This window comes from Musca domestica, unplaced genomic scaffold (assembly GCF_030504385.1).
Source record: "Musca domestica strain aabys unplaced genomic scaffold, Musca_domestica.polishedcontigs.V.1.1 72, whole genome shotgun sequence".
Lineage (NCBI taxonomy): Eukaryota > Metazoa > Arthropoda > Insecta > Diptera > Muscidae > Musca > Musca domestica.
The window spans coordinates 3,419,195-3,433,839 of NW_026712388.1; the positions used below are offsets into that span (position 1 = coordinate 3,419,195).

The following is a 14,645-nucleotide window of genomic DNA, read 5'->3' on the forward strand; positions in this document are numbered from 1 at the left end:
AAACATTTGAACAAAGTTCAATTCAATTGGCCTATTGGGAGGAGGTTGGGGGGCGGAAGCCAGATGTGTATTGCTTTCGCATGAAGTGGCGCAACGCAGAGCAATAAGTTCACTTTAGTAGGTGTAATCAAAAGTTCGAAAAGAATTTATATTGAAACGCAGATGGATTTAAGGCGTTTTGGTAAAAAAAAATTAAAAAAGAGGAGATAACCCTTGGGTATTTAAACTGGGGATAATTCGGGTGTTACTTCTAAATGTGATTGGATTAAGTGAATTTATAACTTTTGTTATAAAAAACTAGGAATAGAAAGAAAAACCAGTAAGTAAAAGTCAAAAGTCGGGCGGGCCCCACTATAGGATTTCCAACGCCGCTATGTATATTTAGTAGAGTTCCCGTAACAAAAGAATTTATTCGAAGCAGATCATGCCACCTATAATATATGGGAGTCATATCCAATTCTGAATTGATTTTCACTAAATTTGATGGAGACATTTTTATCGATTATACCAAAAAATTTTGCTATAGAGTGCATGATGCCACTTCGAGAAGGATTATATTAAAACACATATGTCGGAGCCGAGTTCCAACATATTCAAACGTACGTCCCGAAATGCACTCCAATTGGGCTGATATTAGCCATTATTTGCAAAATAAACATGAAATTGGATTAGAGATATATATGGGAGCTATATCCAAATCTTAGCCGATCTCGATACAATTTGGGTCAGGTATTTCCGAGCTCTTTAAGATACCTGGAGCCAAATATCATTGTTGTCGAATGCACATTACGAATGTGAGGGCCTTAAAAACCAAATCGGATGACACATACAGGGTGAGATGAAAAAACTGCAACCAACTTGAGACTGCTCTCATTTCTAAGCCACTCGTCCGACAGCTGTTAAAATTATTCCAGTGACAGCTCATTATATTGTTAACAAGCATACAAAAGCATTTTGGTGAGAATTTTCCAGGAAAAAAGTTATTGGTGATGGAATTCAAGGGTGATGGTGTGATTTCTTTATATTTGGCTGGAAACCCACAAGTGGCTATCGTTAGAGTGCTCCAGCATTTAAATGTGAAAAAATCTTTTGTGTATCGTACCATCGCTCGCTACCGTGATATCGTGTAGCGTACCCCGACGTTAAGGAAGTGAACGAAAAAAAAACAGCAACATCAGCAGAAATGGTTCGAAATATAAAGGAGCGACTTGATCGAAACCCGCGTTGCAGTGGCTGAAAAATTGCTTGTGAGCTGAACATATCGCAATATTTCATTTGGCAAATACTGAAAAATGAGCTTGGGATAAAGCCATTGAAATTCCGAAAAGTGCATGAACTTACACCGCTACAGAAAGAAAATAGATTTAAAAGAGCTAGAGTTGCTTCGCTTGGCCGAAAGTGGTGAACTGCCGAATTTGGTTTTCTTTGATTAGAAAACATTCGATGTCCAGCAGTTTGTAAACAAACCAAATGATCGTGTTTACTTGCCAAAGAGGTCAGCTGAAATGTGCACCTTCGGTTGGCCACCAGAACTCAAGCGCCGGCGATGGTGATGGTGTGGGCCGCCATAACAGCCGATGATCGCTCTGCTCTCGTAAAAATCGACCGTGGCATCAGAATATGACCGCGAAAATATTCTGGAGGGTGTATTAAAGCCTTTGGCACGCATTTTGGCAGCAGACCTTGGACATTTCAACAGGACTCAGCACCATTGCACTCAGCACGCGCCACCCAAGTGCGGTTACAAAGTGAGGTTCCTCGCTTCATTTCCAACGTACAATGGCCACCAAAATCTCCGGATACCAATCCATTGGACTATTGTGTCTGGAGTATTTTGGAAAGCAAGGCACTAAAAAATACCAAAGTGTCGATCACCTCATGCTAGCGCTTCACCGGGAATGGCCAAAATACCGCAGAGCAACATTCGGGCAGCGTGTGTGTGTCATTGACCGTTTGAAGGCCATAATTCGTGTCAAAGGTGACCAATTCGAACCAATCTAACCTTATTCTAAAATGTGATGCTATTTCCGCCATTTTTGCTTTCATTTAATAAAATTTAAAAAAAAAATTCAAAATTATGGTGTTTGACATTGTTGCAGTTTTCTTTATCTCACCCTGTATATATGGGACTAAAGCTATATCTGAACCGATTTTCAACAAATTTTTATTTATGAAAATATTAGGAGGTGTGAAATTTTGAGACAATCGGATTCTTACATCACATTTTATAAGACTTATAATTATGCAAAATGTTTACCCTTTGTGGGGGAGGTGCATGATGGAAAGGACAGATATTATCCATTTTAGCACCTGACCTAGAAGTGACGCAAATATTAGGATTTGCTCAGTTGGAGAAAATTATTGCTTCTCTTTCTGTGCAGAAAATTTATCTTTTTGAAAATGTCGACCATTTGTGGTATATTCCATCTAAACACTAGACCTTGGATTAATACAAATATTGGGATGTGTGAAATTTTAAGACAATCGGACACTTAGATCACATTTTATGAGAGTAGTAATTATTCGAAATTTTTACCACTTGTGGGGGAGGTACTTGATGGAGTGCACCGATATTGTCCATTTTCACACCTGACCTAGCACTGACGCAAATATTAAGATTTGCAAAGTTGGAGCAATATTGGATTAACTTTTCTCTTTCTGTGCAAAAAATTTATTTTTTTTTGAAAATTTCGACCATTTGTGGGGAAGGTTCCAGAAGGAGTGGACCGATATATTCCATCTTCACACCAGACGTTGGGATAATAAAAATATTATGATGTGCGTAATTTGAATTCGAACTCTTACATCACATTTTATAAGAGTTACAATTATTCGAAATTTTGACCCGCTGTGGGGGTGGTACTGGACCGATATTGTCCATTTTCGTACCAGACCTAGCACTGATGCAAATATTAGGAGCAAAATTTGGATTATCCTTTCTCTTTCTGTGCAGTACATATTTTTTTTTTTTCAAAATTTCGAAATTATGTGGGAGACACAAGAAGGAATTGACCGATACTGGCCAACTACGAACTCGAACTAAGTTTGATAATAATATTACGATGCACCAAGTTTGGACCGAATCGGATGCTCCCTTTGAGAGTTATCGCACAGACGCACTGAGGGAAGGATGAACGGGCATCGCCAGATCGACTCCAAATATCCTGAAACGGACTTGGTCCAAACCGTTATTTCGATGAGACCATATGGCTGAGGGTATAAAAATTCAATACACCGGAGACTAAAAAAATTTAGTCTTTGATTGTTTTTTGTTAAACAGAATCTTCTCCTTCTCTTCATCGATCTGAGACATGTTGATTGATTTACATTCCTCAAGACATGAATTCCGAAACCATAGCTTGCTTTGATTCTGAGAATAAATTTCTTGTACTCGGACAATGACTTTGAAAATCATTTCCTTCGTCTTAATATTCTTTATTTTCAGAAGGATTATTACTTAGTCTTAGAGGAGGAAGAGCCCTAACTAAGTGGGTTAATCTCTAGACTTAGGGGTATAATCAAACTGTGAGGGCTGTTCTCTCCTAGCCTGAGGATTATTTCCTCAAACCATCGGGATTGCTTCCTCAGTACCTGGGAATTTAATTCTCGAACTCATTAACAAAAATTCTAAGGACTTCCCCTCAGATCGCAGAATAATGTTTCCAAAGTCTTACAGGAATGTTTTCTTAGACCCCGAACATTGATTTTCCAAAACTCCAAGGACTTGCACTCCATTCCATGACCTTTAAATAGGCCATCTAGGACTAGTTACCTAGTCTCTGAGAGTACACTGCTAAGACTTTGCGAATTGATTGCTTCAGCCCTAAAATGAAAATGTTCAAACCCAGTAACTAATGGCTTTAATGTTGGCATTAAATAGCAACAATTCTCTGGATAGCCTTCCTAGACTCTGAAGGATAATTTCCCAAACTCTGAATATTGAAACATCAGACCCAAACCATTCAATCCCCAAACTCTTTAATTTTGTTCTTTAGTCTCTGAGTATTCATTGTTGCGACTTTCGTGGATGTCCCAAAAAATTATTCCTTAAACTAAACCAAATTATACCTCAGACTCTGATTCTGGGGATTATTACCCTGAAATTTCTAATTCCCTTAGGAGTTATTGATTCAAACCATACTTTAGTACCTGGTTACAAATTTTCAATTTGAAAGGATTAATTCGGCAACCTGTATGACTTTGACTTCCTTGCTATCTGAAGAAAGTTTGTTAAGTCCCTAGAAATCACTTTAGAACAGAGCTCAAATTTGCTCATTTTCACTCGGGAGCGAAACTTGCTCGCGAGCAGGATTGCTCAAAGAGTGCGAGTTTTTTACGGAGTCTACTCTTCATTCTTTTGTTTTGTGTGGGAGCACTCCTGAGTCACTCCTGTTAGAAAAATTTAATTAAATTGCTCAAAAAATGTTTTCTGCTCCAGGAGCACACTTGCTCGAATTCGAGTGAGTTTCACTCTTTGAGCAAAATCGACAGAGTTTTTCGGAGGTCTGATTTAGAAAGCCTCTGATAAATGTTTCCTTGGTCATTCGCTTCTATAAATACAATTTATGTCACTGCATATGGATTCCAGAACCACTTGATACCTCAGAGAATTGATTGTTTGCTCGGATTCTGAGGACAAAAACTCTCTGAAGTCGGTCTCTTTGGCAAAGTTCAGATTTACTCGTTTTTACTCACGAGCAGAAGTACTCGAAGACTACAATTTTTACACTCCAGTTTTAAAAATAAGAGTTATAGTAAAAATTTCTGAAATAGAGTAAAAATTTACTCTAAGAGTGAAATCGAATGGGACACATAGAGAGATAAGAATCAGTGGATTTTGCTTCCAAAAACAACCACGTTATCATATGCTTTGTTGGCAGACAATAGCGACAATGTTCTTTAACGTAATTGTTTTGTTTGCGGCGAAACTCAACTGTGTATGATTTCACACTCTCACTCGAAAACGAGCAAAGTCTCCTCACTCTCAATCGAGCGGCATAGAAAAATGGAATAAACTCGGTATAATTTTTTGAATTCGAGTGAGCATTTCGAAAGGTATGGTTTCATCTAACGAAATTGGAGTGTTCTGCGAAGGTCGATCGTACTCTGAAAATGGTGTCTAAATATTTAATTCTTTGAACTTTGAAGACTCCCACCTAGGCGACTTTACCGATCCTACCTCAAAGTCTGTGTGGATTCAATCATCACATTTTGTCTGATTGATACTTATAGTCGAAAGAGTAAATTCTCTGAATTAAAAAAAAAAATCTCCTTCAGATGCTAAGGAATTAATCCCCAGCGTCTGAGGTATCAATTCACTTCACAACATTTCGCCTTCATCCATTAGCCGTCTCTCCTTTTGTATGACCTTCATCCTAATTTGTCTTGTCACAATGTTAAGTGCGTGGAATCTACGCACTTTGCAGGTCGTTTCACGGCAACCAACATCATGTGGATGTATGTCTGTACGTTCAGGGCACCTAATTGAATTCCTTATCCAATATTCCGTTTTTTTGCAATATTTCATTCTTTGGGGATGAAAAGGACGAGCGTGCGTACATTCACAAGCCAACTTTATTACATTTTCACTCGACTTAATAATGATATTTATTTTATTTTTATGCAATCTCTGGGAAAGACATATTTCCCTTTGGCAATGTTTTGTTGTTGTCACAATGATTAAATATTATTTATGGATTTTATTATGTTTGTTTTTTTTTTTCATAAGGAAAATAATCTTGGGAGGATTCGATTTTTGCTGTTGAACTAAAAATAGTGTGACCTTTTATAAGCTATGCTAATATTGTTGTAATATTCAATATTGTGTTTTGTAATTTTTACAATAAAGAAATTGGATGTAGGATTTAAGATCGATGGGCTTTTGGGGAATTGTTGTAAGGAATGCAGGATAGACTGGGTATTGGGTGCTGTTAGGAAATCCAAATAATTATCAAATTTTCTATTTCCATGACAAGAAGAAAGACTTAATTTTGAAATTTGCTACTCATTTTTAGACAAAATTGAATAAAAAATCAAAGAGTTTTTGATGATGCAATATTTAAAGACTAAACAAAAATTCTTCAGAATCTGCAAAAATATTTCTTTGGAAATGTGGAATCAGTCCTGAGAGGCTAATAAATTAGCCAACAGAACCTAGGGAATCGGCCCTCAGAGATTGAAAAATCAGTTCGAAATCCAAACGAGTTTTACTGCCAACTTCAATTCGAGTGGGAGTACTCCTGTGAATGAAAAAAAGATGTTTCCTCAAATTTTCAAAATAAAATAAGATAAAATTTAAATAAGTGTGAGTATGCTTTGGTTGTTTTCAAGTGAGAGTAAATGCCTCTCGATATCGAACAGATTCTACCATTGCCAAGTACTCTTTTAGTTTTGGTCACACAATCTGTTCTGAGAAACTCCTAAATAAGTCCACAGATAGATCCCCAATACGGCTTCGAAATACTCGGTCGAATTTGACTCTAATTTTCAATGCCACTCGAATAAGAGGTAGTAGGTTTTGCACGTTTTCAAGAGAGAATAAAATTCGCTCGAAATCGATTCTACTCTTATCGAATACTCTTCTAGTTTTTGTCATACCGTTTTTTGCTAGAAAATATGTGTATACAGCTGCAAATGAAACAAAAAAAAATACGTTGAAGAGCTTTGGCCCCGCAATGCATTCTGCTATTTTTATACCCTACACCACAAGGTGGTCAGGGTATTATGTCTTTCTGCATTTGTTTGTAACATGGAGAAGGAAGCCAGATAGACCCATAGTTCCTTTGCATAGAATCACATTCTGAGTTGATTTATGCATGTCAGTTCGTCTGTCCGCCCGTCCGTCTGTTCATGTATTCTTGTGAACAAAATGCAGGTCGCATTTATTATCCGATTGAGATGAAATTTTCCAAACAAAATTTGTTTGGCCCAAGGACGAACCCTATTGAAATTGGAGATAATCGGTAAAAAATTTAGATATAACTCCCATATATATCTTCGCCCGATTTGTTTTTTATTGTGCACCAAACGTCTAATATTTGCCCAAATGGGATGGAATTTGGTACATACGACCGAATTGAGTCTAGAAGTAGTATGCCAAATGTGGTGAAGATCGGTTCAGATATAGCTATAGCTCCCATATATATTGTTCATCCGATTTGTTATTTTTGTCCTTCGCAGCCGTAATATGCACTCTGTAACAACAATACTTAGGGAAATACATCAAATACAGCTCAGAAATACCTTTGCTAAATCGGTTCAGATTTGGATATAGCTCCCATATATATCTTCGTCCGATTTGCCTTTTATTGTGCATCAAACGTCTAATATTTGCCCAAATGGGATGGAATTTGGCACATACGACCGAATTGAGTCTAGAAGGTAGTATGCCAAATTTGGTGAAGATCGGTTCAGATATAGCTATAGCTCCATTTTTATTGTTCATCCGCGAACACGCTCACATAATTCCATTCTTCACTCGAGCAAATCTCAGTGGAAAAGCAGTTCATATATACTGTAGAATCTGCTCGAGAGATTGAGGAATCGGTCTTTTGAGTTATCTAAAGAAGCAAACCCCATGAGACTGCGGAATCTGTTCCAAGCGACTGGGGAACAGTTCTTCAAAGTTTAGGAAGTCATTCTTCAAAGACTGCAGAATCAGATCGCCAGCGACGGAGATATTAGTCTTTGGAAAACAACCCCCAAGAAATTGAGAGAATAAAGAATAAGTCTCTCCATAGACTGGGGGACCCCAGAGACAAAGAATCAGTACATTAAGGCTGGGGAATCAGTCGTCAGCGAATGGGAATACAGTCCTCGGAAAAATACAAACCCCAGAGACATAGAATTACCCCCTACAGCCTGTGAATTTAATCCTCCTCTTTGTTGCTTTGTTGGAGATTTTTGCAGAAACTCACACAATGTTCGGCTTCAAACCTAAAATGAGTTTCCAATATTTATGAATTTCTCGAGCTTGCTTAAGATTTAGATTTTTGATGTATTCTGGGACCTATAGTAGAAATGTATGGCAAATAAATGTTCAGAATATTTTGAGAGGCTTCGACCACGTTTAAACGCAGTTTCTAACAATATTTTGAAAAAAAAGGACTCACTTGAGAGTAAAACATTTCCAAACCAAATAACTAAATCCGTTCCGTTCAGGACATATAGAGACGATCTAGCGATGTCCATCTGTTTGTCTCTCGATAAGTCTCGAAGGGAGTATCCGATTTGGTCCAAACTTGGTACGACGTAATATTATTATTAAAGTTAGATCAAGTTCGAAGATGGGGAACATCGGTCCACTCTTTTTGGCACTTCTCCCACAAAAGATCAAATTTTTCAAAAAAAAAATATATACAGGGTTGCCCATATTCGACGGACCCATAACTTTTGACAGATATGTCACATCGCTTAATGACATACCGCGTTTGAAGCGTCAGTCCAAGCAGATTTTTACCATGAACCAATACACGCCACGCGAGCGATCTGAAATTTACATTCAACAGAAGAAGCCAATTGTGAAAACTCAACGTGCTTTTAAAAGATTAAAAATGTGAGAAGTGCGCCTTCTAAGAACACCATTAAGCGTTTATACGAAAAATTTTTGACTGGTAAGGCTCTTTCTAATCCGAAGAGGCCATATAAAAGTCGACCAAGGCGATCGGCCGAGAATATCGCTGCCGTACGATCCAGTGTTGAGAGGTCCCAAAAACGCCGTTCTCAGCAGTTGGGCATGGCTCGGCCCATTTTTCAACGGATTGATTTGCATTTGTTCCCGTACAAAATTCAATTGACGCCTGCGGACAAGCCTCGTCGATTGGAATGGGCCAAAAAAAAAAAAAAAAAAAAAAAAAAAAAAAAAAAAAAAAACATGGGTCCGTCGAATATGGGCAACCCTGTATTTTACTGTTCGAGTTATGGTGCCTCACTCACATTTTAAAATTTCCCAAAAACTATCACATACTTCATATAAAGTGAAGGAAGCAGTCGATATAGTCCAAACCTGGCATGTCGCAATATTTATATCATATTTATTTAGATCCAATAGGAAATGGATAATATTGGTCCATTACTTCGGAACCTACTCCATAGAGGTTCAACAATTTTAATAATCATTATAAAAGTCAAAATATATTTAAATAATCGAACATTTGCGGTTATTCCAGCCTGTTCAAATCTATTTTACCCCCATTCGACAATTTTTGGAAATATATTTACTGTTCTAATTTTGAGGGTACTTTATCCACGGAAAATGGGGAAAGAGGATTCACATGAATTAATTTTCAGGTTTCTAATATCCCATAGATTCCGATGCATCAATTCTTAAAATCCTCGAAATAATTTCTTTCAGAGTACGGGGATAGGTCTTAGATTTTAAGGAATAAAGCCTCAGAGGCTTGTGAAGTAATTATAAGAGTTTGAGGTCATGAACCAAATCAAGCTTAAGAGTCTAAGAAATCTTAGTCTCCCTTCTAAACTGCAATATATCTTCTCTTAAAACAATAGAATTTTTTAGAAAATACCAATGGGAGAATAGTCGGTCCCATTGACCCCCTGGATTTCTGAGGGTAATCTCATTGTGTTCTATTGAAAGACATCTGGGTATTATTCCCTTGCTGTCGTTTTTCATTTCATTTTCATGGCAGCCTCTGCCATGTGTCATATCCTTTTCTAATGAATATATTACCAGCCAGCTAGTCTGCCCACACACTTAGCGAAAAAGGAAATCAACAACAAGATTATTATTATCCGACGACGTGACCTTGTTGTTAATGTGCAATAACAATTGGAGAAAAAAGGATGAGGTTGGAGAAAAATACCCATGTCCATGGCATAGAGAAATGCGAAACGTAAAAGATTACAACAAGAAAACAATTAATGTGGCAAAATAGAAAAAAAAAAAACAAAGTAACAGCAACCACAAATTACTTTGAAAAGAATAATAGAAAATAATTCCCAACGGATGAGAAATTCCCCAAAAATCTCCCAGGGGTGAGAATGGAGGAGAGTAAAGTGCCATAATCCTCTTTGAATTGGCATTAAATGTCCTTCAAGTTAACATATGGAGGAATGGGAACTACTTCCAAAAAGGACTTAAATTAAAGTGCTGCTTGAAGTAAAACTTACCGTCTTAGCATTGGATGGGCACAGGAGAGTGTTGGGCGCCCATATGTTTTGCTGGATTACAATTTTGCTTCTAGAAGCTGAAATGACACGTGGAAAAGAGAAAGAGGAAATTAGTTTTTCATGGGAAAATAAAGAAATTACAAAAAATAAATAAAATAAAATCTTGAAATTTTCCACAAAACTCACGGAATTTAAGGGTACGAAAAGTACCAAAACTTACAGCATTGTTAAATAGTTATTGTAAAAAGCTAGAATTTTGAAATTTAGCTTGAGAGTCATCATTGGCCTAAAATTGTAAGATACGATAGGAGTTTGGAAAACTAATACTTTTAGAGTACGAAAAAGTACCAAAAGATACAAAATAGTAGAACCGTTTTATGGAGCTACAATTTCGACCATTTCAATAAGTAACCAGTAAAGAAAGTCCTAAAGTTGGGCGGGGCCGATTTTATGATACCCTACACCACTTTGCTAATATAGTAGAGCTCCACATAACAATTGAAAGTTTTTATGGGAGAATTCAATCATACACGCTATGATTATAATCAGAATTTAAAGTTCAAAGGACTAAATATGCTGAAGCATTTGTATCTTTTAAATTCGGACTTGTACTGTCCATTTGGTGCAAAATTAATATGAAATCATATAAAGATTTATATGGGAGCTATATCCAAATCTGAACCGATCTCGATAAAATTTTGCAAAAGTATTTCTGAGCTGCATTTGATATATTTCCCTGAATATCGTGCGTTACGGAGTGCATATTACGGCTGTGGGTAACAAATATAACAAATCGGATAGCTATATCTATATCGATATATATATATCTGAATCGATCTTCACCTAATTTGACATACTAGCTTCTAGACTCAATTCGGCCGTATGTGCCAAATTTCATCACATTTGGATAAACATTAAACGTTTGGTGCACAATAAAAGGTAAATCGGACGAAGTTATATATGGGAGCTATATCCAAATCTGATCGGATCTCGATAAAATTTTGCTTTCTGAGCTGCATTTGATATATTTCCCCAAATATTGTTGTTGCGGAGTGCATATTACGGCTGTGGAGGACAAAAATAACAAACCGGATGAACAATATGTATGGGAGCTATAGCTATATCTGAATCGATTTCGATCAAATTTGGCATACATATTTTCAGGCCTAATTTGGTTGTATGTGCAAAATTCCATACTATTCGGGCTGATTTTACACGCTTGGTGCACAAAACAAAGGCAAATCGGACGAAGATACATATAGGAGCTATACCTAAATTTTGACCGATTAGCTGCAATTTTAATATGGTTCGTCCTTGGGTCAAGCAAATGACTTGTGTAAAATTTCATCTGGATCGGGCAATAAACACGGCCTGTGCTTTGATTACAAAAATACATGGACAGACAGACGGACGAACGGACGGATGGGCATACATAAATCGACTCAGAATGTGATTCTATGCAGATCATCAAAAGGAACTATGGGTTTATCTCGTTTCCTTTTGCCAGTGACAAACAAATGCACAAAGACATAATACCCTGACCCCCTTGTGGTGTAGGGTATAAAAACGTTAAAAAGTATCAGTCGGTTTTGCCGCCGGATACATACCCACAGCCAATGTTCGATTATTGAAATATACTTTGACTTCTGTTACGATTATTCAAATTGTTGATCCTCTATGGAGTAGGTTCCGAAGGAATGGACCAATATTGTCCATCTCGTATCGGACCTAAATAAATATGATATAAATATTGAGACATGCTAGGTTTGAACTATATCGATTGCTTTCTTCACTTTATTTAAGATATGTGATAATGTTTAGAAAATGTTCAAATGTGTGTGAGGTACCAGATATAGTCGACCGAAGTATTCCTTTGTGGGGAAGAAATTATCCGATCTCTACCACATTTATAACCGATTTTGTACTGATGGAAATATTAGATGTACTAAGTCTGAAACGAACCGGAGGTTAGTGTAGCGTTTTATGAGCTCCATGAATATTTAAAAATTTGACCCTTTGTAGGGGAGATACCAGAAGGAGTGGACCATTTTTACAGCAGATCTTGTATTAGAACAAATAATGGGATGTGTGAAATATGAAGAGAACCGGATGCGTATTTCGGATTTTATAATCGTTTAGGTTATTTAAAACGTTGACCCTTTCTGAGGGAGGTACCAGAAGGAATGGTCCGATCCCTACCATCTTTACAACAGTTATTGTGTTGATGGAAATATTGAGATGTACCAAACCTGAATGTAATCGAAACTTAATTTCGCTTATTATGAGCTTCATGGATATTCAAAATTTTGACCCTTTGTGAGGGAGGTACCAGAAGGAGTGGACCGATATATTCCATATTCACAGCAGATCTTGTGTTAGTAGAAATAAAGGGATATGTTAAATATGAAGAGAACCGGGACGTTTATTTCGGATTTTATGATCGTTTTGGTTATTCAATACTTTGGCCCTTTGTGCGGGAGGCACCAGAAAATTTGACCCGATCTCTACGATCTTGTGTTGATAGAAATATTGAGACGTACCAAGTCTGAATTGAATTTTTTTATGAGCTTCGTGGATATTCAAAATGTTGACCCTTTGTGAGGAAGATACCAGGAGGAGTGGACCGATATATCCCATTCTCACCGCAGATCTTGTGTTAGTAGAAATAATTTGATGTGTGTAATTTGAAGAGAGCCGGATGTTTATTTCAATTTTATAATTTTTTAGGCAATTCAAAACTTTGACCCTTTCTGAGGGAGGTACCAGAAGGAATAGTCCGATCCCTACCATCTTTTGATCAGACCTTGTGTTGATGGGATTAATGAGATGTACCATGTCTGTATGGAATCGGATGTTAACTTCGCATTATATGAGCTTCATGGATATTCAAAATGTTGAACTTTTTGTCGAGGAGATACCAGAAGGAATGGTCCGATATATTCCTTCTTTACAGCAGATCTTGTGTTAGCAGAAATAATGGGATGTGTAAAATATGAAGAGAATCGAATGCTTATTTCGGGTATTATGATCGTGTTGGTTATTCAAATGTTGATCCCATTGTGGGGGTGGCACCAGAAGGAATGGTCCGATCTCTATCATATTTATAACAGACATTTTGTTGATGGAAATATTATTAAGTGCCAAGTCCTAATGGTATCGAATATTAATTTCTCGATTTATGAGTTCCATAGATATTTCAAATTTTGACCCTTTTGTGGGGGTGGTACCAGAAGTAGTGGACCAATACTTTCCATCTTCACACCACACCTTGGGTTAATAAAAATATTGTGATGTTTGCAATTTGAAGACAATAGGAGATTTACATTATATTTAATAAAAGTTATAATTATTCAAAATGTTGACCCTTTGCGGGGGAGGCTCTTGATGGAGTGGACCGATATTGTCCATTTTTGCACCTGACCTGACACTTATGCAAATATTAGGATATGCAAAGTTGGAGCAAAATCGGATTATCTTTCCTCTTTCTGTGCAATATTTTTTTTTTTTTTTTTTTAATTTCGACATTTTGTGGGGGAGGTACCAAAAAAAGTGGACCGATATTGCCCATCTCCAAACTCGATCTAAGTTTGAAAATAATATTACGATGTACCAGGTTTGGATCAAATCGGATACTCCTTTTAAGAGTTATCGTGCGCCCCAGCCAGCCAGAAAGACATACGGACGGACATCGCTACATCGACTCCAAATGTTCTGAGACAGATTTGGCCCAAAGAGTCCTTCGTACTGAATATCGTTCTTTTGGGGTCCTAAAAGTACCTTTTAAAGCAAAACTGTCGAAATCGGACATGTACAGGGTTGCCCATATTCGACGGACCCATCTGGCAACGCCATAACTTTTGACAGAGATGTCACATCGCTTAATGACATACCGCGTTTGAAGCGTCAGTCCAAGCAGATTTTTACCATGAACACGCCACGCGAGCGCTCTGAAATAGTTGAAATTTACAAGAAGTCAATTGCGAAAACTCAACGTGCTTTTAAAACATTAAAAAATGTGAGAAGTGCGCCTTCTAAGAACACCATTAAGCGTTTATACGAAAAATTTTCGACTGGTAAGGCTCTTTCTAATCCGAAGAGGCCATATAAAAGTCGACCAAGGCGATCGGCCGAGAATATCGCTGCCGTGCGAACCAGTGTTGAGAGGTCCCCAATAATATCCCAAAAACGCTGTTACCATCAATCAGGAGCGTTATCGCGACATGAAAGCGTATGAGGCAGTTCTGGTTTCAACAAGACGGCGCTCCACCGCACACAAGTCGCATAACAATCGATTTTTTTTAAACATGTGTCCGTCGAATATGGGCAACCCTATAGCATTTTTTGGCCTAACATAGTAAAAATGTTCTGCAAAACTCGATCTCTATTATCGTACTTCTTGGGATTGGAAATTGTTACAAAACTACTAAATAAGAAGAAGGATTATTGCTAGAATTAGCCCAGAATTCACCTAAATTTCAACCGTTCCCTCCTCACATCCCAAAAAAAGTTTATTACCT

General features: G+C 37.4%; 1 protein-coding gene across 2 annotated transcripts in view; it reads right to left on the reverse strand.

The window, feature by feature from the left end:
• LOC101893392 (uncharacterized protein DDB_G0283357) overlaps positions 1-14,645 on the reverse strand; it is a 137,021-nt gene that overhangs the window by 78,927 nt on the left and 43,449 nt on the right. For both annotated transcript variants that reach the window (XM_059130319.1, XM_059130318.1), the window contains one exon: positions 10,129-10,205. The gene's annotated coding sequence lies outside the window, so the exon portion shown is untranslated. The remainder of the gene's footprint in view (positions 1-10,128; positions 10,206-14,645) is intronic.